The sequence below is a fragment of the Ceratotherium simum genome, chromosome 5 (genome assembly GCF_057802395.1).
Source record: "Ceratotherium simum simum isolate JZ-2026a chromosome 5, ASM5780239v1, whole genome shotgun sequence".
Taxonomy (NCBI): Eukaryota; Metazoa; Chordata; class Mammalia; order Perissodactyla; family Rhinocerotidae; genus Ceratotherium; species Ceratotherium simum.
In genome coordinates, this window is record NC_141904.1 from 80774840 (window position 1) to 80801116 (window position 26277).

A 26277-nucleotide genomic window follows, 5' to 3' on the forward strand; every position below is an offset into this window, starting at 1 on the left:
GCCATAAACGTATCTATCACCTCCAAAAGTTTCCTCCCACTCTGTTTATTTATTATTATTATTTCATGATAAGAACACTTAAAATAAGGTCTACCCTCATCAAAATTTAAGCATACAATATAGTATTGTAAACTATAGGTTTTATGCTGTTCAGTAGACAGTACAATAAATAGAGTAAATAGATCTCTATGACTTATTCATCTTGTATAATTGAACTTTGTACCCTTTGACTAATACCTCCCCATCTTCCCCTTCTCTCAGCCCCTGGCAACCACCATTCTACTCTTTGCTTCTATGAAGTTGACTATTTTAGATTCCTCAAGTAAGTGGTATCATGTAGCATTTGTCTTTCTGCGTGTGGGTTATTTTGCTTAGTGTAATTACCTCCACATTCACACGTTATCACAAATGGCAGGATTTCCTTCTTTTTTTAGGGCTGGATAACATTCCAATGTGTGTGTATATATATACATATATATATATATATACACATTCCAATGTGTGTGTGTATATATATATATGTATATATATACATATATATATATATACACACACCACATTTTCTTTATTCATTCATCCATTGATAGACATTTAGGTTACTTCTGTGTTTGGGCTATTATGAATAATGCTGCAAAGAACACGGGAGTGCAGATATCTCTTTGAGATCTTGATTTCAATTCCTTTATATATACGCAGATGTGAGGCTGCTGGATCATATGGTAGTTCTGTTATTTTTTGAGGAAACTTCATAATGTTTTCCATAGTTCCTGGACCAATTTGCTTTCCCACTAACAATGTACAAAAGTTCCCTTTTTCCCATATCCTTGCCAACACTTGTTACCTTTTTTTTAATAATAGCCATCCCAACAGTATGAGATGATATCTCATTGTGGTTTTGATTTACAATCAGTAATGGAAGAGGAGACATTATAACCGATGCTATGAAAATAAAAAAGATCATAAGGTACTATTTGAATTATTATACACCAATAAATTGGATAACCTAGAAGAAATGGATAAATTCCTAGAAACACACAACCTACCAAGACTAAATCAAGAAGAATTAGAAAGGCTGAGGAGACCAATAACAAATAAGAAGACTGAACTAGTAATAAAAAATTCCCAACAAAGAAAAGCCAAGACCAGATAGCTTCATAGGTTAATTCTAACAAACATTTAAAGAAGAATTAATACCAATCCTTCTTCAAGTTTTTTCAAACAATAGAAGAAGAGGGAACACTTCCAAACTCTATTTATGAGGCCAGCATCATCCTCATACCAAAGCCAGACAAAGATACCACAAGAAAAGAAAAATACAGGCCTATATCCTTGACGAACATAGATGCAAAAATCCTCATCAAAATATTTGCAAACTGAATTCAACAGCACATCATTCAACACCATAATCAAGTATAATCTTGATTATAAAACCAGTCCTGAATAACAAGATGAAGGAACATTATAGGTCAATCTCATTTATGAACATGTTCAAAACATCTTTATGTTTTAATTGGCAAAAATGAAGCCAACAATGTCTATGAAAAGGTAATATAGCACAACAAAGTGGGGCTTATTAAAGGAATGCAAAGAGAATTTAAAGTTAAAATATCTATCAATGAAATTTACCCTATTAACAAAGTAAAGGAGAAAAATCACATAAGTATTTCAACAGGAGGAAAAAAAAAGCATTCAATAAAACTCAACATCTATTCATGATAAAAAGGAAAAATGAAACAAAAACCTCTCATTACACTAAAAATAGAAGGGAACTTCTTAATCTGCTAAAAGTTAACAACATCAAAAATAAATCTACAGCAAAATTTAAGTTTATTTCCTTCTGTTAAATCTAAGGTACCTCATGTGTGTGGTGATGGGTTGTAATTAGTATTTTGGTGGTGAACATGATGTAGTCCATGCAGAAATAGAAGTACAATGATGTACACCTGAAATTTTTACAATGTTATAAACCAATGTTACTGCAATAAACAAAAAATTAAAAAAAAAAAAAAAAAAGAGGCATTACATATTAAAAAAAAAAAATCTAAGGTACCATTTATTATAAGATGTACTGTAAAGAAAGAAAAAAATTGGTACCAGTTAAACTATGGTAATCACTAATTGTAAGTCTTATGATACTTTCAGAGTTGTTGAAATGTGAAAAATCATGTGCTTTACAATCCACAAAGTATGGTAACTGTCAAATACTAAAAGTATTCTCTTACAAATTAGGACTATGATAAGGACACCCACTATACCTCTTCTATTCTTCAGCCTATTGAAGGTCTTGGTAGTGGGTTGAAGAGTGTCTCACTAAAATTAATTTCCACCTAGAATCTCAGAATGTGACTTAGGGTCTTTGTAGATGTAATTAACTAAGGATCTTGATAAGAAATCATCCTGGATTTAGAGTGTCCCCTATATCCAATGACTGGTGTCCTTATAAGAAGAGGAGAGAACACAGAAAGACACAGAGAAAGCCAAGTGAATGTAGAGGCAAAGATCAGAGTTATGCTACCACCACTCAAGGGGCCACCAGATGCTACAAGAGGCAAGGAAGCATTCTTCCCAGAGTCTTCAGAGGGAATGACACCCTACCTATACTCGACTTCTAGCCTCCAGACTAAGAAAAGCAGTGTTCTGTTGTGATATGTTATGGTACCTGTAGGAAACTAATACAGTCCTTTAATATATTTGCAATAAGACAAGAAAATAAATAAAAAGTAAAAGGATTGGAAAGAACCAGATTATTATTCACAAATTATGACTACATGGGAAACAAACAAAATTATGAAAAAAAAAATGTATTTAAAGAATAAGTTTGGCAGGGTTGCTGGATATAAAATTAATATATCAAAATCAATTGCATATTCATAAAATAGCCAAAAAATGTTTTAAAAGTGTATTTGCTAACATCTTTTTAAAAGATACCATTTTTAATAGCAATAAAATTATATAAACAACCTAGGAATAAATATAAAATATATACAAGAATTTTCTTGGAGAATATTATAAAACTATTTCAAGTTTAAATAACTAGTAAAATAAATCATGCTCATAGATAAGAAGACATATTATTGGAAAGATCAAAACTCTCCCTAAATTCATAAGTGAATTGAATTAAATTCTGATGAAAATCACACCTGGGTTCTTTGTGAGACTTGACATGCTGATTTTACAATTTACATGGCAGAGCAAAGAGCTAAGAATAGCCATATTATTCCTGAAAAGGAAGGGTGGGTCAGAGAAGAAGGGGCTCGTCTTAGCTGATACTAAAACTCATTATAAAACTATAGTAATTAAGATAGTGTAGAATCAGCACAAGGATAGACAAATAGACCAGCAGAATAGAATTAGAGAATCCAGAAACAGATCCATGCATATATTCAAACAGAAAATGTACAAAATTGAGAGTAAGCATTTAGAAAGATTTATAGCAATCTAAATCTGCCACAACATCCAAATGCATGATTTGGCAATTATAGGTCCATAACAGAATGGAAATTAAAACAAAGCAAACAAAAAACTGATCCTTCACCATTTTCTTAAGAATACTTAAGAGAACAAAATTATAATTTAAAAGTATTCAGTAATCCTGAATAGTCAGGCAAAATGATGCTTCCTAGTTACACCAAAATAGACTGAATCTTGCAAATCAAAATAAGCAAAGCTGGATGATCAGACCAGTTTTGAATATCTGGGACAGGTTAGAGAAGGATTCAGAGGTCAGAGTAGATTGCAGGCAAACCTAAGCCTGATGTTCAGGATTGGATTTTTGCCCTTACAATCTACTCACACTGTGAAACATCAACATGGAGTCACTGACACTCTGAGACCCCACTGTGGAAAAGCCAGTTATGCTGTAACAATCCCCTGGACGTGCACCATATGTTGCACAGCTCCAGGGAAATCAGTGCATATTCATAGGTTCATAGAATATTAAGGTTGGAAAGGATCCCACAAGCTATGAAGCTTTATCCTATCGTTTTTACAGCAAGGAGACAAACACTGTGAGGTTGAACAACTAACCCCAAGAACACCAGTGGCCTGGTGAGACTAAGTGAAACTAGGGCCTCGGTTTCCTGAGACATGAAAGGCTTCCCCTTGCAGCTTGAAGAAAGAAGTGTCCAAAGTAGGCAGCACCATTTACCCAATATGTAACAAGACTGTCAATTGCCATAAAGGACACAGAACCATACTTTGTAGAACCACCCAGTCTGAAGGGATTCTCCCACGCACTGGGGAAAACACTGCCAACCCCAGTCCATCCACAGAGTCCTCATCTTCAAGTTCCCTGTGAGTTCTTGAGTCAAAATGTATTGGAGGTGATGAACAAGGCTGTAGTAAATCCGCTCGTGCCCATCAAATTAACTCAGCTTATCTTATAAGATTCAACAACATGCATTGTAAAGGCCTATGCACGCGTGAACTCAGATCATTCCTTTGATCAGTTATGAGTCCTTGCTTATCTCTTTCCTGTGGTGGCAGTCAGAAGATAGACCAAGAGACAGACCTATGAAACCAAGCTCAGCAAAGCCACATTTCTGAGAGAAGGCATTCTCTAGAATGTAAATAACTAGCCTTAATAGCAAATGTAAAATGTTGAACTGGTTGCAACACCTTTAAAATCCATTTGATACATATTTTTAAAATCCATTTGATCTTCACACAAATACTCTGAAGTAAGGATTATCATTTCTGTTTTACAGATGAGGGAACGAATGTTCACAGTTAGCAAGTACTCTAACTAGGATTTGAACTTAGAAATCCTGTTCCAAACTGAGAGTACTTGCTACTATGCCACATACTCTTGTATTAGAAGATCCCAGAAGCAATTCATAGGAATACAAATCCAGAAATCACCATGGTTTAGTCATTGTGATGGGGGAACAATAGTAGGAAAGACAAAAGCTTAAATTGCAGAATATCTTATAAGTAATGAGGATTTCTGAACCTTTGGGTGTGCCTAGTCACTCATGTCTTTGGTTAGATCAAAAATATTGTAAGAAAAAAAAGGCACAAATTCTTACTATAATTTACTATAGTCCTAGAAGACACAGCTAATAAGCAAGATCCAAAAAACAATGTTGATGTGGGCACTAGAAACTATGTAAGACCAAAAGAAATGTTTTGGGATGAGTAGACGGTAGAAAAAGGAATTTGGTTATTTTTTTGTCCATTTATCCACATCCTTTACCATGCAACCTGAGGCTACTCCCACAAGAGAAGGAATGTAGCCCCCAACCATTGAGTTTGAACTTGTTACATCATTTGCTTTGGCAAATGGAACATTAGCAGATGTGACTCAAGCAAGAGCTTGATATGTGCAGTGGGGCAGTGTGATAGCAGAAGCACAAGAGAACTTGAGAAGATCTTTCAACAAGTAGTAAACAACTCTTCAGATCAGTCTCCAGAAAGAATACATGGAGCAATTCTGACCCAATCCACAGTGAGGAGCTAACCCATCAGAACCTGCCCAGCTGAGTCCAGCCTAGATCAGACAGTTTACAGTCAACCTCTAGGCCCATGAAAATACTGTTTATTCTTGTACGCCACTGAGTTTAGGGATGGTATTTTATGCAGCATGATTGTGGCAAGAGCTAACTGAGACAAAGCATAATAGTGTTAAATGATGAACTGTGGGAGAAGGCAAGTAAAGACCTCAAGCTCCAACTAGCTTAAGTAAAAATCAAAAAGTACATGGGTTTGTACATTGCTGGCAAACGTAGAAAATGCTATAGGCACTCTGGAAAACAATTTGGCAATTTCTTTAAAAAACCAAATGTGTGACTACTATACAAAACTGAATTCTTTGCATTTATCCAGAGAAATGAAAACTCATGTTCACACAAAAAGCCATATACAAATTTGTCCAGTAGCTTTATTCATAATAGCCAAAAACTAGAAAAAACCCAGATGTCCTTCAGTGGGTGACTGGCTAAACAAATTTTGGTACCTTCATGTGATGGAGTACTATTCAGCAATAAAAAAGGAACAAGCTATAGATAGACACAACAAGTTGGATGAATTTTCAGGAAATTATGCTGAGTGAAAAGAGCCAATCTCAGAAAGGTTACAAAATATATGATTCCATTTATATAACATTTTGAAATGACAAAATTAGAGAAATCAAGAACAGATTAGTGGTTGCCAGGGTCAAGGATGGGTGGGGGAAAGGGATAGAGAGGTAAGTGAGGCTATAAAAGGATGACACAAGGGATCCTTGTGGTGATTGGTCTGTTCTATATCTTAACTGTATCAACACCAATATCCTGGTTGTGGTTACCCTACTATAGTTTTACAAGATGTTACCATTGGGAGAAACTGGGTCAAGTTTACACAGATCTTACAACTGCAAATTAATCTACAATTATCTCAAAATATAAACTTTAAAGAAAGTCTACAAGTGTAACAACTTCAGGCATAATAGAATTTAGAGATTCAATGATTATAATTAAAATACTATTTCTCACCTCTGCCTTGGCTTTCATTCTGAGGCAAAATGATCACTGACTGCTCCTGGCTTATACATCTCCCAATTTGAAAGTCCTTGAGAAAATGGAGCTTCTCTTCTCCGACTGTTCCAACAAAACTACTGGAATTCAATCTCACCCAACCAACTTGCGTCACATGATAATCCCTGAACCAAACATAGAAGCCAGTGGAATCGATACACTGAATGGCTGGGGCTGAGTCACACACACATCCCTGGACCAGAGCTAATCCAGCCCTCCTCGTGGAATTGGCTTCGGAATGGGCCTCACACAAAGGAAAAGAGAGACGTTATTATCAGAAGGAGCAATAAATGCCAGGCGGGCAAAAAACTCAGAGGTCCACTAGAGGAAGCACCAAATAATGTCCCAGATTAAAAAGAAATATGCATGAAAGTACTGCCAATGAAAACTATAAACTTCAGGTGTTTTATTTTACAGATAAATATAGAAAATAACATTTAATATAAAGAGAAATCAAATAATATTGACAACACAAGGAAGAAAGGAAACAAACCTGTGCTTTGAATCTCACTAACTCAGCACTGATCGCTTTTGTTTCTCTATGTTCTCCTGCGATATGCACGTACATTTCTATCACATCAACACCTCAGTGAAGGTACAATTTTGAGATCTATTTTTCTCGTTTTATATAATATCAAACTTCTTAAACATTTATTTTACCATGCAGTCTTCATATCCATCAGTTCTGATGTCTGCAGAATATTCCACCCCAGGTGTACATATATCATCCTTGCCTGATTCCCCTGCTGGTATACACTAAGGTTGTTCCCAAACCACTGATGCTATTTCAAGTTTTGATGAAATCTATTATTTTTATGTCTAGTAATTCCTTCAATTCTGAAAACTTGTAATTCTGGTTGGGACTTTCAAGCAAGGTACTAGCCACTGGTGGTCTGGCATGGGCCATATTAATACTTATTTCCTCGGCCACAGAAGTCCAGAAATGGGCATGCAATCTAAGGAAGGCTTATCAGAAATTCTCTAGGATTTGTGTGTTGGTTTGGAGCTGAAGAAGACTGAAGACTGTGAACTGGTATTTGTCTATAGCCCTCTTCCTCACTTAGCAGAAGATACCTTTCTGCAGGAGAAGAGAAAGGAAATCAACATAGACAAGCAGAGCTGAGAGAAAACTGGAAGAAAAATAGCCTGAGCATCTCTTTGAACTGCTGGATCCAGCCTTACCTGAAACTAAATATTTCCTGACTTTTCAGTAATATAAGCCAATATATTTCCATTTGCTTAAATTAGTTTCAACCGGGTTTAGATAGTCCACAACCAAGAATCCTAACACAAAATTCATACTGTTAATGCTAAATCAGTTTATCATTGGCTATGTCTATGAGATAAAGAAGAATTGAAGAGACTATCTGGACTTCTTTGGAAAAGCACAATGATGTCATATCAGGGAAATCATTCAGAATAGTTTACATACCATGTTTTATTAATCTGATTATTTCAGGCATCCATCCCAGAATCTTAACAGTTTATTCTAGTCTTGACAATTATGTCATTAACGTGTCCAGGCATTCATTTCAAGGAAAATAATAAAGTCATTTATAAACATTCAACAAAGAAGGAGCTAAAACAAAGTTTCTCAAAAACCACTTGTATCAAAACCACTTTCACATCTTGTTAAAATAATTCCATCTAGTGTCCACTCCGGTCCTCCTGAAATAGAATCTTTGGATGTGATACTCGAGAATCTACATTTAAAAGTTACCCTAGGGGCTGGCCCCATGGCATAGCAGTTAAGTGCGTGTGCTCCGCTGCTGGCGGCCTGGGTTCAGATCCCGGGTGTGCACCGATGCACCCCTTGTCAGGCCATGCTGTGGCGGCGTCCCATATAAAGCGGAGGAAGATGGTCATAGATGTTAGCCCAGGGCCGGTCTTCCTCAGCAAAAATGGAGGATTGGCATGGATGTTAGCTCAGGCCTGATCTGCCTCACCAAAAAAAAAAAAAAAAGTTACTCTAGTTTATCTTAGTATAATGAAGTTTGAGAGCCACAGAGCTAAAATAGTGGCCATCTTCTCATTCAGTTCAACACTTTTCTGAATTAAAAGAGGAAATTAAAAGAACTTTTCAAACATTAATGTGATACATATCATCTAGATATCTTGTTAAAATATAGATTCTGATTGATAAGGTCTGGGGTGGGGCCCAAGATTCTTCATGTCTAACACACTCTCGGGTGATGCTGATTCTACTGGTACTAAAGACCACACTTTGAGTAGCAGAGTGCTAGATTACATGCTGTCAGATAAAATAAAAATAAATTGAATTTGAAATAAATTAAAACATAAATTGAAATAGAAATGAATTCAAATGTAAATAGTGATCTGGAATGAGAAACCATGTAAGGATCGTAGAAAGAATGTGATGTTGGGAATAGAGAGTCCCCTGTTCAAGTCTTGCCTCTACTACTGCTGATAATTAGTTGTGTGCTCTTGGATTATCATTTCACATTTCTGGACCTTTGTTTTCCTACCTTTCAACATGGAAAATGAACTGGATCATCATTTAGTATCCGTTTAGTTCTGATTCTGTGAGTCCAAGATTCCGGTTCACCATCTTGATATCTAATGTTGATTAGTAATCTCACTCAAAAAAAAACATATATTCAAGATCCAGGAGATACGGTCTCAATACAAAGCAAAGGTACCTGTAAATAAACCGTCTAGTCACTTAACATTTGGAGACAAGTCTGCAGCTTCGTGATTCATCCCATCCTAGTATTACACAGCATCTCATTTTTTAAGACAGTATTTTATGAGTATATTCTCAATTGTTCTAAGAAACTATCATTCCCTAGTGTCTTCTCAACAACCATCAATTCTGCCATTTTGGATTGAACTGGACCCAACTCTTTCTCAAACTGTATATCTGATCTTCATGGTTCCCTGTTCCCTTAGACTTAGAACTCCAACCAGTATGGCCCTCAATACTGAAACTTTTCAATATTTAGACATCAAACAATGCTTAAGACCAGGTTATACTAACTAGAGGCAACCTATATTTCATTTTATATTCTCAACTGAAGCCTACTTAGCCACTCAGCCTGAACATGTTCAGCAATACTGTTATGATGCAGAGGTGAGACTGTTTTGTCAGTATGTTCTCCATACACCCACTTCTAGTCCCTGCTGCTCTTCTTTGCACATCTTTCAAAAGGAGGTCTCAAACAACCCTTGAAAGAAAACTTCACAGGGAAAGCTTCATTGGAATAGGGGATTGGTAATTGATCAGGACCTTGAGGGGTGGATACTATTTGGCCATGTAGACATATCTGCAAAGGGCATGAGCAAAGCCAGAGAGACTGAAGGGCACAAGGCATGGGCCGGGAGAAATTAGAGCTGAGGTGGGAAAAGGATTTGGGCAGACTACATGAATGCCATGCAAAGAAGCCTGACGGTCACGTGGCAGGCAGTAGGCAGGTCACTGAACAAAGGAAGGCAAGTGTTACTTCCTGAGTACTTATGTGCTGGGGGCCTTCCAACAGGCAGCTAACAGCCCATGAGCAAGACCAGCAGGACATTGACTTCCCATCTATGCATCAAGAGAGAGCCTGAGAGGTGCTTAATCAGCTACCAATGGTAAAGTTTATCCTCACTTAGAACCAGGAACAAAAAAAGATTTTTTTCCTTTCTTTCCCCCTTTTTATTGTCTGGTCTATTTACAAAATGTAATAAAGCTAAAAATAAAAACAACTTCAGGAATTTACAATCTGAAACAGATGCATTCTTTCTTTGTGTGTGTGAGGAAGATCAGCCCTGAGCTAACATCCGTGCCAATCCTCCTCTTTTTGCTGAGGAAGACCGGCCCTGAGCTAACATCTATTGCCAATCCTCCTCCTTTTTTTTCCCTTTTTCTCCCCAAAGCCCCAGCAGATAGTTGTATGTCATAGATGCACATCCTTCTAGTTGCTGCATGTGGGACGCCACCTCAGCATGGCCGGACAAGCAGTGCGTGGGTGCGTGCCTGGGATCCGAACCCGGGGCCGCCAGTAGCGGAGCACACGCACTTAACACTTGAGCCACGGGGCCCGCCCCCAGATGCATTCTTTTTCTCTCTGAACTGCAGACATTCCAGAAGGCACATGTGTCAAAGGAGTAAGACAGGTTCATGGTTCACTCTCTTTCCTGCACCAGAATGACCTTAGAAGGACGAACACCAGTCCTGGGACAGGTCTGCCCTCCAAGGGGCCTGGCATGGACACCTGTCATCCAGGAGCTTGACTTCTCCACCTGGAGGCAGACGGCACAGTGTAGACTCCAGTGAGGAAGACCTGGCTTAGAAGCCTGGTTTCTCCACCTACCAACTGGGTGATTTGGGGCAAATGACTAAATGTCTCTGCTCTGAATTTCTTCAGCTGTAAAATGAGGACAGAAATAGCACCAGACCTCCAGGCTTTTATGGCAGAGGGAAGTAATAAATAAATAACTCATCTTAATAACATAGAACAATGCCTGGCCCGTAGGAGGCTCTTTCATGTTGTAATAGTAATATGGAAATACCATGTTAGTTAGCCAGGTTGAGAGATCAAACGAGAGAGAAAAGGTTACAGTGCTCTTTGACCTGCCAAGTACCAAATTCCATGTCCCTTCCTTGTGCACACCTCCCACACAGCAACTGTCATATTTTAATGTCATTTTCTTCATGTTTGTGTGCCTTCTCAAACCCGTTGTAAGAAGCCACAAGAAGGGTCTTTGTTCTCTGTAATCCAAGTACGGAGTATCATAGTAGATCAATATAGAGACTTAATAATTTTCTGCCATCACTCTACCTAGGTATATTGTAAAATAAATTCTAGAATCTCTTCCTTAAAGCCTACTAGTCTTCTTCTTTAAAAAAGTTTCATGATTTGTCTCAAAGACAGCAGAGTGAATGTTAATAGTTTCCTTGGTAGCATTTGATAACATCCATGGTGTTCCAAAAAAGAAAAAGAAATTGTCACTCCTAAATACCTTTCGACAGGTGACTTCACATATGCCCCACAGCCATCCTTGCAACATTTTGCTCCTGCTTAAAAGGCAGTGCCGGGTCAGAGATGGGTAAAGTAGACGTCCGATTCACTGTGTCCTTTGAAGCCAGTTCACTGGTCCTGTGCAGACACACATACCCCGGATTGTCTTACTACTGTCACATTTGAAAGTTATTTTTTAAAACACGTTTGTACTTTGTAATTATAAAGGAAGTTTTGCTTATTGCAGACAATTTGGAAAACAAAAATAAGGAAAAAAATTTCAGCTGCATATAATCTCTGAACATAGGGAAACCTCTTGCTAACAGTTTGCTGTTTTTGTCTCTTCTGGTTTTTAAAATATACATGTAATGTACAGTTGTTTGTTTTAAATGGAGCTTAGTTTTCATTTTTTTAAAAATTCATTTGCTTTATCTAAGGGCAAGGGATTTTTTTCCATGTCTGGGAATAAGATGATTTGTTTCAACTTCTGATCTGGGAAGTCATGGAACTCACAGCCTTCCAAAGGATGTGACTGATTTATCACCAGGTTCGAATCTGGAGAACAGCTTGTGCATTACTGGTCAAGGCAAACTCACAGCTATTGCAGGAAGGCCACTTCCCCTAGCTGGTTTGGCTCCACTGAAGTTTCCTATAGGGAGCAGCTGTAACTTAGCTACACTCCCAACACACACTCACTTCCATTAGGGGTAAATGCTACTGAATCCAGATTCAGAACAAACTTGTGCCTGTGACTTTTTTAAAAGCAAGCAGGAGAAAGATATTTTGCCCCTCTTGGGAATATCAATAAGCTGATAATTATGTCTGTTTCAGCCATTTGGGCACACTTTTTTGATGAAACCAGTCTTGTCAGCTCTCTAAAATAAGTAGTACCCCAAACTCTGAAAAGGACAAATACCCCTCAGATATAAGCAGGTCTCATTTGCAGGAATGGTGATGTTGCTTATGGTTCAACTTGAGTCTCTGTCATGGTACTAAAAAATGAATTATTTTCTCTTAGAGTTGTTTACTTGTCTATTAGCAGTGACACAAATTCAAGCCCTGAATATCTATCTTCTCAGCAAGCACTACATATGAACATGGCAGAGGTGAGTATTGTTGATGATGCTGAATGATTAGGTGGTATCCATGGGGCTGGGTGTAAAAGATTTATATTGGACTAGGAAAGAGAATTAAGCTGGGTAGGCAAAGTCATGGAAAGAATGCTCTGGTGTGTGAGAAGGATCTACTCTTGAAGCCTCATAATAACCCCCAGAAGTATACGCTGGGTTGGAAGTCAGCCATTGTGGTGGAGGATGGAAGGTGAGAGAAATGAGCAAAAGAGAAGGATCGTAGCATTTACTCTACGCCTGCATACAAGGCACTGTGCTAGGATTTGATATGGTCAGATTAGCCTCTGCCCCTTAAACATTACAGAGGGAAGCAATAGAGAACAGCACTTTATAGCTTGAGCTTTGAGGTCAGAAAGAGTGGATTTGAGTGCGAATTCTGCCTTTGGCTACCTCTGTGGCCTTGGGCAATAACCTATGTAATCTGTGTCTTCATCTATTAACCAGGCATTCTATTAGTACTCGTCTCTCACAGAGCTTTGATGAAGATTACAGAGATATGCCACGCAGAGCACTCAGCACAGTGCTTGGGATTCATAGGAGATATTTCTAAATTGTGCTTATTATGACTGTCTCTACTTTAGAGATGAAGACCTCAGTCTCAGAGAGATTAACTGACTTGATCTGGACACACTCCATGTGCTTGATCTTATGTGCTCACAAAAGTTAAGCTTTTTTATTGACGCCATGTCATGCCGTAACCTTGCAGCCTACTTCTCCCAAGTCTAACTTGGAGGCTTACTTATAGATGCTGTTTTGAAGCTGCAGCCTTCTGAGCTTGTTCTTACTGGTTTTACACCATTATAGAAGGCTTTACATTCAGAGGAAGAATTTACCTGTTGAAGGTAGCTGGTTGTTCCAAGCTGCCACAGTCTTTTTGTCTTCTGCTGTTGTCATTCAAACATGAACCATATCTTCCAGCTCCACACACTCTGTAATAGTGATCAGTATGCCTTCCACACCCTCACGGCTTGTGAAAATGCTGGGCAGATGGAGCTCCACAGGGCATCTCTAGAGACCAACTTCCCTCTGGTGCAACAGCATGTCTTATCACCTTACTTTACAAATGAGTAAACAGATCCAAAGAGTTTAGATGTCTATGTTGTATTGCGTGGCGAGTGAGTGAGCCAGCAGCCTTTCATTCAGATTTTATTAAATGAATAGATGTTTTTTAAGTAAAGGAATAAAAGCACTAGTCAATATTCCTTTTTTGGGAATAACATCTAATAGAAAAAAACATCAGATAGTCAGTGTTTGAGTAGACACCATGCTCCACGCTGGGACAGACGCAAAGATGTACAAGCGATAGGCTTCTTGACCTCAAAGACGTTATCACACAGTTTGGAGAAATGGTGATTGTTTGGTTGTGATGGTTCTCAACAAGCCAAGATAATGTATCTTTAATAATTAAAGAGTGCCAGGAATTGCAAGAGTGAGAGAGTGTCTCTTACAATGCCCTGCTGTCCACTGGTCTCTCCCCAGAATGAAGCACTGTTGAGTGAACAAGCTATGGATTGAACAGCAGGCGCTTGTAAACTGTGTGTGTGAAGCCAGCTCTCCCCTGGCTCTTTGTAGACAGTTTTATGTCATGATCTATGCAAGAAAAATATTTGAGGTGAGGAATGAATGGGCACAGCCCATGGACATTTCTACTGTAGACATCTGCATTTTATTGGGCAAGGGTGATATAGCCACACTTTTATTAGCCCCTCATCCTCTGCCTGCAGAAAGACCACCTGGGGCAAAGCTGCCAAAGCTCTACCGAGGAACAGAGTGCTGCCTGTTAGGGGGAGCAGTGCAACTTGACACTCAAACGCATATGGTGGGTGCCTGCATTCCCCAGGACCTCACATAATCCACCACTCTCCTAATTCAAAATTATCTTTTGTTATTAAATCATAATCTAACAATTAATAGTAATTAATAATTAAATAAAATAGGAAAGAAATATATTTTTCCCACAGCATAAATTTGTAACCATTACATCATTTTTTTTCTAATTCTGTCTGTTCGTTTGTTTTGTTTTTAGCATTCTCTCTTATATTTTGCAGTATATCTGCTCCTCAAGCAACACCACAGCATATCACTACTGGTTTGTCAAATTCAACTTCCAGGCCAGGATCACTAATTCTATGGATGTATTTTCTCGTGCTAAGATTAATACTGCCACGTAGATGACATAGTTACTTCATCTAATAAAGAGTGTTTCATTTTAGCCGGCACTGCTATTGTAATTTAAGGCTCATATCACTTACAGAATATTCTGTGCGCATAAACCACAGTACGGTACACAGAATTCCAACAAAGGAGAATGAGTTCTTTCCATTTCAGGAGCTCAGGTGGTGCAGCCATGAGATAATAACACTAACATCGTCTATGCTTTCTGTGGGTTCACAGCTTTGAAGTTTGGGGACTATACTTAAAGAAATAAATTTAGGGATATGTCTTATTTCAAATTTGGGGCATTGAGAGTCTTTTAAAATTTTTTGCAGTAAGCTAATTTCAAACATGTATCATTCATGTCTTCAAAAAAAGCAACCCCACTGTAATGAGGATTTGGGTTGAAAGTAATGTTACAAATTCGAGTACCCTGAGTAATCTCAAGAAAAACATAAAATGCGAGTGCTCCTGGGTGCTGCCTCTGGTGTGTGTGGGGTGGGGGCCAACTATCTCCTCCAGTGTGCAAACCAGGGAGGCTGAAGACCTCAGTCACTCACCCATTTAAGACCCTAAATGACATGTCCCTATGTTGAATGGGCTCCTTTCTAGACTCTTCTTCCCAAGGTATTCTCTGCTCCAGAAGGGTCAGTCTGATCTCACTGCCTCCCAAACATTCCCTATTTGCTCACAACTCTGCACCTGGGATGCCCTTTTTACCTCTCTACATGTCTCCCATCCTTCAAGACCCTGGGCTCAAGTCCCACTTAAGATTAACCATCCCTAGTTCACACCAATCCTATCCACTCCAACCATCTGGCACTGGATCATCTTCTGTCTCACTAGTATTTCAGTCTTTCTGGCATATTGAATAGGTAAGCAAATCAATCAATTTCCCTAATAAATCAAAGTACCTATATCTGATTCTGTGCCAAGCTAGTCAATACAGGATCACAAGAGCTCCTTGTTAAATTTTCAAGTGTACTGTGAGGCAGTGATGTCACATTGATGACTTGAAGTCAGCCAGGTTGGGAAAATATACTACAGAAATTGGTAAGCGCTACAAATCAAGGATACCCCACCCCCCGCCCAAAAAAATAATGCTGGCTGAAAAATACATAAAGGCTTGCCATCATTTACAGACAATAAGTTTAAGGACTTTACAGTCTGATTGCCCATGTTTGGACCCCTCTTGACCACTTACTAGCTATATGACTGTATGCAAGTTATTAAATCTCTCTAAGCTTCAGTGTCCTTATCTGTCAAATAGAGATATCAAAAGAGTCGGCATTATAGGGTTGAAGTGAAGACAAAATCAAACATCCATGCAATGTGGTTGCTGGGTGCCTGGGACACTGTATATAATTCAATCAGTGTCGACTGTTATTATTAATATTATTATCATTATTATGACTTTTTAGTGAGGAGCAAGAGAGGAATGAATATTTAAAACTACAGTCAGTGTTAATTGAATATACTTTATCCAGTTTTGATTGACATACATTTTAAAAAGGAAAATTCAGCAAACATCAATTCAATAAAATCCCTAGATATTTTCCAAGAGTAGAACCTGGGTTTGCTATACCACAAGAGGATAGGAAATAATATTTAAAACTTAGATCTAGATAGCAGTACCACAACTGGCAAGGTTACTTAATCTGTGAGACTCAGCTTTTTCATCTATTAAATGAGGATGAAAACACTTACACATAGCATTATAGGGAACGTTACGTACATTATGTACCAAAAGTGGCCGGCACAGTGCCTGGCTCGTTGTGGGTGCCTGTTCACAGTTAATTTCTTTCCCTCCTTGTTTCTTCTGTAGGAAAATAAAGAAGGTCTATATGTCAGGTAAGCTTTGTTAACTTTTCATAAATCTTTGCCCGTGATTATTTGTCCTTAGGTCTTGATTTCAACTAGATTTGTTTTTCAGGACCAAGAGGTAAAATGTGAAAGAAATATGATCACTATTATTAACGACTAAGATCTCAAAGTGGGAGACTGATGTGACCAATAACAGAAAATTGGAAAGTCTGGAGGGTGAGTTGGCTTGGGGGAAATGATGATAAGTTTGGTTTCAGACATACTAAGTTTGAGAGAAGAGGGTTCTCTGGTCCAGGCAACTGGAAACATAGGGAGGGAATTTAGGAGAAGAGTGAGGGTTGAAAATGTGAGGCATCCTCAAAGGATAGCTAATCCCAGGAGGGTGGAGGAAGGTGAAAGATGAAATGCCAAAGGAGAATCGCAAAGGACGGGAAACCTTGGCTGCTGGAGCCTACGTACCCGCTTAGAAAGGGGAGGGTAGGTGAGGAGAAACTGCTTAAGGAAAAATCAAAGGCAGATACAGAGAATTAAAAGAACCCCTTCCTGGGATAGTGGGCGCAGCATAGGTCTGCGTATATAAGGCTGTCTGCCTGTGCACAGGGACGCGCCAGTGGATCTACTGATTTAAAATGTCTTGGGAGGGCCGGCCCCGTGGCTTGGTGGTTAAGTGAGTGCGCTCCACTGCTGGCGACCCGAGTTCGGATCCCGGGCTCCCACCGGCGCACTGCTTCTCCGGCCATGCTGAGGCCGCGTCCCACATGCAGCAGCTAGAAGGATGTGCAGCCATGACACACAACTATCTACTGGGGCTTTGGGGGGAAAAAATAAATAAATAAAATCTTTAAAATGTCTTGGGATAGGGCTCCATACCCGGAACTTTAAAGCAGAAGTTGGCAAGCTTTTTCCAGAAAGAGTCAAACAGTCTGTACGTATTTTAGGCTTTGCAGGCTATTTGATTTCTGCCACAACAACTCAACTCTGCTGTTGGAGTACAAAAGCAGCTACAAAAAATACATAAATGAATGGCTGTGGCTATGTTCCAATAAAACTTTATTTACAAAAACAGGCAGCCCTCTGGATTGACCCCAGGGGCTCTAGTTTGCCAACCCGTCTTTTAAAGGATTGTGAGAGCTATCAAAATAGAAAGGTTCTATGAAGTCAGGGGCCATATCTGTTTGGTTCTCTACATACCCTCAAATGTCTAACAAGACACCTGACACAACGTAATATATACCTTTAAACTGAGGGTTTACTCATGTGCAGAAGTGTTCTGAAGCACATTTACACTATAGTATAAAGGACCAGTAAATAGCTGTCTCTCAAAAGCTAAGGCACCCATGCATTTTCACTGGCACCAAAGCCTTGAGCTAAAAGACTGAAGATCAGAGGGTAGAATTACAGATTCAGCCAGCAGAGATTTGTGGAGGAGTAAAGGGAGTTTTCCGGCAACCCTGTAACAACACCAAGTAGTCAATTGCCCATTTCAAGATACTTTATGGGGTCTTGGGCACCAAAACACATTAAAACCCCAGAGACATCATAGTCACGGTGCTGTCTGCAAGCCCCAAATCCTGGAGTCCCAGTTTCCTTCTGGTTTAGAAACCTTCGGAGCTGCCCTCTCCCCAGCCGCTCACTGTGCCTCAGAAGATGGTATTTCCATCACATCTCAGCAAGACACACAGAGGTATTAACTACTCAGCAAGAACCAAACTCTTCTGAGAGAGCTAATTTGATTAATACACACAGCTCATGTTGTAGTAACCTAATAAAAAACATAATGACACCACGCAGTGGATTTTAGAGGGAATGCATTGTTCTCGTAGCGGAGGATGATCTCGGTCCACGATGGGTCCTACTTTTCTCCCTACTGAGGCAGAGAGGAGTATCTTTGCATAATCTGATTTACGATGAACCTGGGGGAGTTTTGCCTTAATCCCTAGGTTGGAGAACTGATATTCCTGCCTTTATTTAGATTCTGACCAGTTGGAAAGACCGCTACTTACTGATTTATTTAAGCTCATAACAATGAAATTTCATGTGTTTTGCAATTTGCAAGCCCCTAGTCCTCACTTTCAGGTTTATTGCTACTAAACTCTCAGCTTGAAAACATTCCATTTCAAGAGTCAATGTGCATGTCCTCTGCCAGGGGCTGTTGTCTGGGAGCTGAGTTTTCTGCTAGATCTGAGAATTCACTACTATATCATCCTTACGTGCAGTTTTTGCTCACCTGGACGAAGTAAGAGGTCTCCATGTCTGTGCCCCCTATCTGACAAGCTCAAATAAACAATAGATATTGAGAACTTGTGCCCTGAGTCTCTCTGGCTCATTTTCACTTCTCTGCTGAGCTCAGCTGGCTGGGCGCCAGACAGTCTCTGGGCTCTGTTAGTTGTTCAAGGGCTGTGTTTTAGTCACCTTTATACCCCAGGACCTGGCACTCAAAATGCTGACTGAAGCACCACTGAGACTAGAGCCAGCCCCTAGGTTCCTCTCCTCCAGGCCCACTCAACTGCCTCTAAGTTCTATCTCAATAGTGCTTCCAAGAAGATGGCATCTCCAATCTAAATAAGAAAGAAAAAAAGCTTTTAATATTCTCAAGAAACAGAAGTTCTGCATAAAAAAACCCTCCAAATTAGAAGTCCTGAAAAATCTCCAAGATTAGGCCAGATTTCTTTTACTTATAACCTTAGATTCTCTTCTCTACTCCTACAATAAGTCATCTCAGCCCCTTGCCCAGGGTCTCACATAGTAGTTTACTGAATGAAAGAAGTTTGTTGCGTGGATGGATGGACAAATGGATGGATGGATCCATCCTGTCCAAACAGGACAGGGAAAAGGAGAGAAAAAAAAAAAAAATAAGAAGGTGTCCCATTCTCCTAAATTCTCTTTTTGTTGAGAGTCACCATCTATATTACCATATTAAGGGTTCTTCTAGGTCCTGCAGTAAAGATCTCTATTAAACTAAGTATAACCCAGTATTTTTCAAACTCGCCCTTACAAACTACCCTTCGTATAAACTTTTGGTTAATCTCTTAGAACTAGTGTTCATATGGTATATTTTGGAAATTGCTGATTTCCAGATTTTTTCCCTCATTCACAGCAACTTTCTCTCCATTATTCTACCAGGAAAGAGATTAGGAAAGGAAAGGTGATATAAAGAAGCATATAATAAAAACAAACAAAAAAATGTTATGTTTCCCAAAGAAACACGCATAGTATGTCAACTATACAGCCACGTGGTGAGAAAGAGGCAACAACTGTCCCCCAAAGTGTGGACTCAGGCCCTGGAGTTCTGCCTAAAATCAAGGCCACATTCAGACTCTATTTCTTCAGAATTTCAGGGCCAACTTTTGAGTCCTGGGGTGCTTGTTAGTCCTGGAAACACTCAGATTTGGTTCTGACACTGCGCTCTCATTTTGTCTTTCAAGCAAACTAAATACTAATTGGTTTTTCAAATGCTAATCAATAAACAACTTTATTTTTCCCCAACAATTCAAACCAAGTACAGTGTGAAAATTGCAGGCCAATTGCCTTTGTGTGACTGGGGAGAAATCAATTTCAAGCTCTTTCCGAAACAAGCTGGTGTTTATATTCCTTGATTAGCATTAGTCTCCCCTTTTCCAAAAGTCTACATTTGCTTCTGCATAACTACCTCTCCATCATCCGAAGTTAGGGATGAAAGCCTTGTTGCTCTCAAAATATTTTTAACCTGCCGAAGGGATGTCATGCCCCCACTACAAATCATTCTTACTCAAAAGCAAAATCAATGCACTTCATCCATAAGAAACCCATGAACAAGTTGAAAACCTGAAATTAGATTGAGATTTCAAGGTACTAGATAGACAGTTCTAGAAAAGTGTACATATAGGTATCTGTGGAGCACAGGGATTAATTGGAAAGGCCAGTATATCAATAGACAATATTCAATGACCTATGTTAATGATGTGGTGTCTTGTACAGGTAAGTCAAAGCAGCAGTGATACAATTTGCAAATCGTGTGTGTGTGTGTGTTTGTGTGTTTCAATTTGACATTATATCTTTAAGAAGATATGACAGTCATTCCCAAATATTTGAAGTACTATCATGTGGAATAGGGTGCTTAGAATAGGTCACTTTCATACTCATAAACCTTTGATGAGCAGAGTTTGCAGGGAAAATACCTAGATTATTTTCTACTCTGATATTGACAGTTTTGAGTTAACTTCATATTTCAGATTTCAGTCATCTGCCTTGACAGCCTCTTTAGTGTAGGTTTCTGAACAAAGAGCACATGTAGTTACTTCATTCCACAAGAATGGATAGATTTATTTTTCCATCACATTCATGTCAGTTTTTGTTTTGTTTTCCTGTTAGTTTCATTTAAACATAAATTAATTCAACAGTAATATTTCCAGAAAGATAAACCATAAAATCAAATTGCTTTACCAACGCCAATTAATACAGAACTCTGCCTTCTACTTGAGTATATACTTGAAATACAAAATCACAAATATTCATTTTATGCAAACATGCCTAAATTGTGGTGTATACAGATGTATGCCATTGCTCAAGAACAAAAAGCAGTTACTATTTTTTTTTAAAGTGCTGTGATCTATTTATTTTTTTTTTTTTTAATTTTTTGTTTATTGCGGTAACATTGGTTTATAACATTGTAAAAATTTCAGGTGTACATCATTGTACTTCTATTTCTGCACGGACTACATCATGTTCACCACCAAAATACTAATTACAACCCATCACCACACACATGTACTGAATTATCCCTTTCACCCTCTTCCCTCCCCCCTTCCCCTCTGGTAACCACCAATCCAATCTCTGTCCCTATGTGTTTGTTTATTGTTGTTATTATCTACTACGTAATGAAGGAAATCATATGGTATTTGACCTTCTCCCTCTGACTTATTTCACTTTGCATTATATCCTCAATGTCCATCCATGTTGTCACAAATGGCTGGATTTCATCGTTTCTTATGGCTGAGTAGTATTCCATTGTGTATATATACCACATCTTCTTTATCCATTCGTCCCTTGATGGGCACTTAGGTTGCTTCCAAGTCTTGGCTATTGTGAATAATGCTGCAATGAACACAGGGGTGCATGTACCTTTGCAAATTGGTGTTTTCAAGTTCTTTGGATAAATACCCAACAGTGGAATAGCTGGATCATATGGTAGTTCTATCCTTGATTTTTTGAGGAACCTCCATACTGTTTTCCATAGTGGCTGCACCAGTTTGCACTCCCACTAGCAGTGTATGAGAGTTCCCTTTTCTCCACATCCTCTCCAACACATGTTGTTTCCTGTCTTGTTAATTATAGCCATTCTGACGGGCGTGAGGTGATATCTCATTGTAGTTTTGATTTGCATTTCCCTGATAGTTAGTGATTTTGAACATCTTTTCACGTGTCTGTTGGCCATCTGTATATCTTCTTTGGAGAAATGTCTGTTCAGGTCTTTTGCCCATTTTTAATTGGGTTTGGTAGTTTTTGTTGTTGAGATGCATGAGTTCTTTATATATTTTGGAGATTAAGCCCTTATCAGATGTATGGTTTGCAAATATCTTCTCCCAATTTTTAGGTTGTCTTTTCATTTTGTTGATGGTTTCCTTTGCTGTGCAGAAGCTTTTAGTTTGATGTAGTCCCATTTGTTTATTTTTTCTATTGTTTCTCTTGCCCGGTCAGATGTGGTGTTTGAAAAGATGTTGCTAAGACCGATGTGGAAGAGCGCGTACTGCCTATGTTTTCTTCTAGAAGTTTCATAGTTTCACGTCTTTACATTCAAGTCTTTAATCCTTTTGGAGTTAATTTTTGTGCATGGTGTAGGGTAAGGGTCTACTTTCATTTTTTTGCATGTGGCTATCCAGTCTTCCCAACACCATTTGTTGAAGAGACTTTCTTTCCCCATTGTATGTTCTTGGCACGTTTTGCAAAGATTAGCTGTCCATAGATGTGTGGGTTTATTTCTGGGCTTTCAGATTCTATTCCATTGATCTGTGTGTCTGTTTTTGTGCCAGTACCATGCTGTTTTGGTTACTATAGCTTTGTAGTATATTTTGAAATCAGGGAGTGTGATACCTCCAGCTTTGTTCTTTTTTCTCAGGATTCCTTTAGCTATTCGGGGTCTTTTGTTGTTCCATATAAATTTTAGGATTCTTTGTTCTATTTCTGTGAAAAATGTTGTTGGAACTTTGATAGGGATTGCATTGAATCTATAGATGGCTTTAGGAAGTATGGACATCTTAACTATGTTAATTCTTCCAATCCAAGAGCACGAAATATCTTTCCATTTCTTTGTGTCTTCTTCAATTTCTTTCAGAAATGTTTTATAGTTTTCGGTGTACAGATTTTTCACCTCTTTGGTTAAGTTTATTCCTAGGTATTTTATTCTTTTTGTTGCAATTGTAAATGGGATGGTATTTTTAATTTCTCTTTCTGCTACTTCGTTGTTAGTGTACAGAAATGCAACTGATTTTTGTATGTTGATTTTGTATCCTGCAACTTTACCATATTCGTTTATTACTTCTAAAAGTTTTCTGGTGGATTCTTTAGGGTTTTCTATATATAAAATCATGTCATCTGCAAATAGTGACAGTTTCACTTCTTCCTTTCCAATTTGGATCCCTTTTATTTCTTTCTCTTGCCTGATTGCTCTGGCTAGGACTTCCAATACTATGTTAAATAGGAGTGGTGACAGAGGGCATCCTTGTCTGGTTCCTGTTCTTAGAGGGATAGCTTTCAGTTTTTCACCATTGAGGATGATATTAGCTGTGGGTTTCTCATATATGGTCTTTATTATGTTGAGGTATTTCCCTTCTATACCCATTTTATTCAGAGTTTTTATCATAAATGGATGCTGGATCTTGTCAAATGCTTTCTCTGCATCTATTGAGATGATCATGTGATTTTTGTTCTTCATTTTATTAATGTGGTGTATTACGTTGATTGATTTGCGAATGTTAAACCATCCCTGCATCCCTGGAATAAATCCCACTTGATCATGGTGTATAATCTTTTTAACGTATTGTTGTATGCGTTTGCTAGTATTTTGTTGAGGATTTTCACATCGATGTTCATCAGTGATATTGGACTGTAATTTTCTTTTTGTGTTGTCCTTGTCTGGTTTGGTATCAGTGTAATGTCAGCTTCAGTAGAATGAGTTAGGGAGCTTCCCCCTCCTCAATTTTTGGAAGAGTTTGAGAAGGATAGGTGTTAAGTCTTCTTTGAATGTTTGGTAGAATTCACCAGGGAAGCCGTCTGGTCCTGGACTTTTATTTTTGGGGAGGTTTGTGATTACTGTTTTGATCTCCTTACTGGTGATTGGTCTATTCAAATTCTCTACTTCTTCTTGATCCAGTTTTGGAAGGTTGTATGATTCTAAGAATTTATCCATTTCTTCCAGATTGTCGAATTGGTTGGCATATAGCTTTTCATAGTATTCTCTTATAATCTTTTGTATTTCTGAGGTGTCTGTTGTAACCTCTCCTCTTTCATTTCTGATTTTACTTATTTGTGCCTTCTCTGTTTTTCTTGGTGAGTCTAGCTAAAGGTTTGTCTATTTTGTTGATCTTTTCAAAGAACCAGCTCTTGGTTGTATTAATTTTTTCTATTGTTTTTTTGGTCTCTATTTCATTTATTTCTGCTCTGATTTTTATTATTTCCCTTCTTCTACTGATTTTGGGCTTTGTTTGTTCTTCTTTTTCCAGTTCCTTTAGGTGCATTGTTAGATTGTTTACTTGAGATTTTTCTTGTTTGTTGAGATAGGCCTGTATCGCTATAAACTTCCCTCTTAGAACCGCTTTTGCTGTATCCCATAAATTCTGGCATGTCGTATTTTCATTTTCATTTGTCTCCAGGTATTTTTTGATTTCTTCGTTAACCCAGTCGTTGTTCAGTAGCATTTTGTTTAATCTCCATGTATTTGTGGCTTTTCTGATTTTCTTCCTATAGTTGATTTCTAGTTTCATACCGTTGTGGTCAGAAAAGATGCTTGGTATTATTTCAATCTTCTTAAATTTATGGAGACTTGTTTTGTGGCCTAATATGTGATCAATCCTGGAGAATGTTCCATGTGCATTTGAAAAGAACGTGTATTCTTCGGTTTTTGGATGGAATGCTCTGTATATATCTAGTAGGTCCATCTGTTCTAGTGTGTCGTATAAGACCAATGTTTCCTTATTGATCTTCTGTTTGGATGATCTATCCATTGGTGTAAGTGGAGTGTTAAAGTCCCCTACTATTATTGTGTTACTGTCTATTTCTGTTTTTATGTCTCTTAATAATTGCTTTATATATTTAGGTGCACCTACATTGGGTGCGTAGATATTTACAAGTGTTATATCCTCTCGTTGGATTGTTCCCTTGATCATTATGTAATGCCCTTCTTTGTCTCTTTTTAGTTTTTGTTTTAAAGTCTATTTTGTCTGATATGAGTACTGCTACCCCAGCTTTCTTTTCATTGCCATTTGCATGGAGTATCTTTTTCCATCCCTTCACTTTCAGTTTGTGAGTGTCTTTAGGTCTGAAGTGTGTCTCTTGTATGCAGCATATATATGGGTCTTGTTTTTTTTCCAGTCAGCCACCCTATGCCTTTTAATTGGAGCATTTAGTCCATTGACGTTTAAAGTAGCTATTGAGGGGCCGGCCCCGTGGCTTGGTGGTTAAGTGAGCGCGCTCCACTGCTGGCGACCCGGGTTCGGATCCCGGGCTCGCACCGACGCGCTGCTTCTCCGGCCATGCTGAGGCCGCGTCCCACATACAGCAACTAGAAGGATGTGCAGCTATGACACGCAACTATCTACTGGGGCTTTGGGGGGAAAAATAAATAAATAAAATCTTTAAAAAAAAAAATAAATAAAGTAGCTATTGATAAGTATGCACTTACAAAAGCAGTTACTATTGATGGCTGTCAAATTGATCTGCTAGTTCCAACCCAAGTGAAGGCCAAGAAAATGCGCTTAATGTTACCATCTTTTATTACTTCATTGCATTAAAAATGTTGATATTAATAATAGTAACTCAAAAATAAAGAACCTCCAATGACTCTCGTGCAGTTCAAGACTCCAAAATCTGCTCCCAACCAGTCATTTCAGTCCTAATTCCCAAGACTCTTCTTTGCCTTTTTATTTTGTGTTAGAATCGCATTGTAGGGCCGGCCCTGTGGCTTGGTGGTTAAGTGCGCGCGCTGCAATGCTGGTGGCCCGGGTTCGGATCCCGGGTGCGCATCGAGGCACCACTTCTCCATTCATCCTGGGGCCGGGTCCCACATACAGCAGCTAGAAGGATGTGCAGCTATGACATACAACTATCTGCTGGGGCTTTGGGGGGAAAAAAATAAAATAAATAAAATCTTTAAAAAAAAAAAAAAAAAGAATCGCATTGTACCACATTTGCTTCCATCAAAATAGAGTAGATTCTCAATAAATATCAGAAAAGATTTCTCTCTCTATATATATTAATATATATTGAACCGTAAGTCCATATGTTGGGCAAAAGACAGTGGGCACCAGGATGGCAGCATAGCAGACAATGCCATTATCAGGTTTAGACATGGCTTGGTGATAGTCATGAAACAGTCACAGTAAATTACTGCCACCAGACAGAATGATCATTAGTATGTCACATGTTTCCTGGTGCTCATGCTTTTTGCCCAGTGAGGGGAGAAGACATTTGAGCTCAGCTCAATCTCAACTTACTCTTTCCACC

At 38.5% G+C, this 26277-nt stretch overlaps 1 long non-coding RNA gene across 1 annotated transcript; it reads right to left on the reverse strand.

Moving 5' to 3' along the window:
• Positions 1-3597: 3597 nt before the first annotated feature.
• LOC147917101 (uncharacterized) lies at positions 3598-14527 on the reverse strand. The gene is made up of 4 exons (XR_015552274.1): positions 13437-14527; positions 11475-11611; positions 8999-9172; positions 3598-8449 (listed from the first exon to the last, which is right to left on the reverse strand). It is a non-coding gene; the product is annotated as an uncharacterized LOC147917101 (long non-coding RNA).
• Between the last annotated feature and the right edge of the window lie 11750 nt (positions 14528-26277).